Source organism: Taudactylus pleione, unplaced genomic scaffold (assembly GCF_031769625.1).
Source record: "Taudactylus pleione unplaced genomic scaffold, aTauple2 ptg000214l, whole genome shotgun sequence".
In the NCBI taxonomy this organism is placed as follows: Eukaryota; Metazoa; Chordata; class Amphibia; order Anura; family Myobatrachidae; genus Taudactylus; species Taudactylus pleione.
In genome coordinates this window covers 14,302,869-14,305,730 of record NW_028284616.1, presented here as the reverse complement: position 1 = coordinate 14,305,730, position 2,862 = coordinate 14,302,869, and the positions used below count along the sequence as shown (strand labels likewise).

General features: G+C 41.1%; 1 pseudogene; it reads left to right on the top strand.

Annotated features, from left to right (window-relative positions):
- Positions 1-1,816: 1,816 nt before the first annotated feature.
- Positions 1,817-2,524, top strand: LOC148517621 (signal recognition particle 19 kDa protein-like; annotated as a pseudogene).
- Positions 2,525-2,862: the final 338 nt, after the last annotated feature.

Here is a 2,862-nt window from a genome sequence, read left to right as displayed (position 1 = left end):
TTCGCTACTGTTACTATGTGCATTGTGTGGTTGTGCTGCTGCAGTAGTGTGTCACTCTGTGTAAAGTGTATGGCGTCACCGGTACATTGTAGCCTGATTCTCACTCATGGGGACAGTGGTAATGGTAATGTACTGTAAGGTGTCATGCTGATGTCTGAGGGCTTTATGTGAAAACATGTTAATGTTACTTGTAAGGAAACACTGATTTTTAAACATTTGTGTTTCTGTTTTCATAGGTAAGTCATTGTAAGTAACCTAGTAATAATAAAAATGACAATAGTGAAGAAATCAAAAAAATTGTCAGTAAGAAATATTTGGTATTGAAAAGTAGTACAGGTAATGGTTGGGGGATAAAGGTGGGTACACATTAGAAGACCAATGTACCCAGCCGACCCACAATGTGACGGATGACATATTGTGCGGCCTGTACACACCGCATGATCTGGTGTACAACCGCACGATATCTCATTCACCAGCCTCATCCAAATGCTTGGGGTCGTTCATCAAATTGGCAGATTGAGCAGCATGTATGCTCGATCTGTCGATGTGATGAACGACCTCGCGGAAGCTTGCATGGTCTGGCATAGTGCGTACACACCGACGTGGCTATGTCCAGCCCGATGCGCTGGATCGGGCGACATATTGTCTAATGTGTACCCACCTTAAGACTTATTACTGATATAGCTTAGTGTAACTGTCAGTAATGAAGAAATGTAATGTATACCCAGCATATGGGCAGTAAATGGTCATTGCAGCTAAAACCAATTGATTAACTGGTCCACTATTTGAGACTTTGCTTGTAAAAAAAACCTAGAAGTTTAGCTAAAACATTTTGTAGCAGTCAATCTTGTGAGTGTTGTAGATGGGCAGGTGACATGCTGCGTCATCTGATTTTTGGAGTCCAGTTACCTATATCAGTGATCAGCGTCCCCAAGTACACGTGCCAGACATGGAACTGTTTTAAGTGGCACACTGGTGGCTCAAAAGATTTACCAACTTGCACCAATATGTAAGTTATTGACTTAAATAACTAAAATCAGTTTGTTTATTTATTCAGTTACAGATATCAAACATTACCAATAAGCCTAATATTGTTGGCTGCCACAAACTATTTGATCAGACCGCTCTAACGGCTTCCCTCATTTTCACCTTTCCTATTCTCGATGTTTGAGCAGTCAGTAGGGTTTATGTAATAGCCTGCCTCTTGCCTATTCTCGATGTTTGAGCAGTCAGTAGGGTTTATGTAATAATCTGTCTCTGTTCTTAAAGCGGCAATAATTTAAAAGGGAACACCAACCTGGTTTTGCCTTTCAACTGATTGCTGTGAGTGTGCCTATATTTTTAAAGCAGCAATCTCCACAGAGCTTGCTTCTCGCAGGCTATTCCATAAGCCCCAGTGAGTCTGTTTTCAATTCCATAGTAACTTGTGATAGTTAGTTTGATTATTATTTGGCGTTCAAACTGTGCACATTGTTATACTTGGCAGTAGAACAAATAAAACCTCTTGTTCTAATAAGCAAAAGATTTATTAATTTATTAGCTTGACTATAAAAAAATAAAAATATATATAATTAACTGGCACTCTGAGCTTACCTAGATTTTAGCTGACAAAAGGATTACCAATGTTTGCAGACCACTGTACTGTATAATCATATAAAACTATCTGCGACATGTGCAGTGAGAGTCCTGCCAGTCTTACTGATTGACAAAAATATCAGCCAATCCCTCCTCTCCAACACTGCACTAGTCAGGAAACATCACAGTCACCAGTTTCAGTGTGAAGAACAGTAATATATGGTTCTGTTATGGCCCTTCCATGGCAGGCCTGGACAAGCTTTATACAAATCCAGCCAATATATCTGTATTTATCCAGCTTCCATCAGTAATAATAAGACAGTTGTGGAGGGAAGGAGGAGAGGAGACACATTGAGAAAACTGTTTTTACTGAGGTATATCATTCAAAGTAGTGAAATGCCATTGTCGAGACAGATAATATATAAACACTTGAATGGAACTGGGATGTACAGTACAAGGGTAGAGTATCATGTACAGCTGAAAAATGAGAATGGCATGATCTGTGTGGATAAGCTTCACCCAAAGAAAGCCATAATGCTTTGTGCAGCAGAAGAGGTGGGTACACACTATACAATGTGTGTACACACCTATGGAACAGCGCAATTTAACGATACATTGCGTGTGCCATACAGACTGCACAATCCGGGATATGACTGCACAATATAATCATTACATGCATGAAGCAGCATGACGTTCATAGCATCGTCATATCTGCTGTGTAGAACAGCAGATGGGACAATTCGATGAACGACCATTGCAGAAGACGGATTGGGCGTACACGCTGCTCGATCCGTACTATATATCGTTCCAGTCTGCGATGGAACAATATATCGTACGATGTATCGTATATATATTGTGTACCAAGCTTAAAACTTGGACAGAGAATACCAGAGGCAGTGATCAAACCATCTAAAAAGAAGGTGGCAAGCAGAGCAAGAACAAGAAGTGATGCACTTTGTCTACAAAGTTTAACTAAAGAGCTGGATTATGGAGCCTAGCTAACCTACAATGTATCAAAGTGGAGATGAGTGGTGTGCAGTGCTGCAGTGAGCGAGACTGGTGGGAGCTGAGGTAAGGTACAATGCTGCAAAATGAGCAAGACTAGAGGGACTTAAGCTGAGCACACATTAGAATAACGTGTATCCCAGGAGACCCGATGCCTTTTGGAAGGATATATCGGGCGGCTGTACACACTGCACGATCCAGTGTATGACCGCACGATATACCCTTCCATCCTGCATTCATCTAAATGGGGTCGTCAGCAACGTCGTTCCATTTGATGTGCAG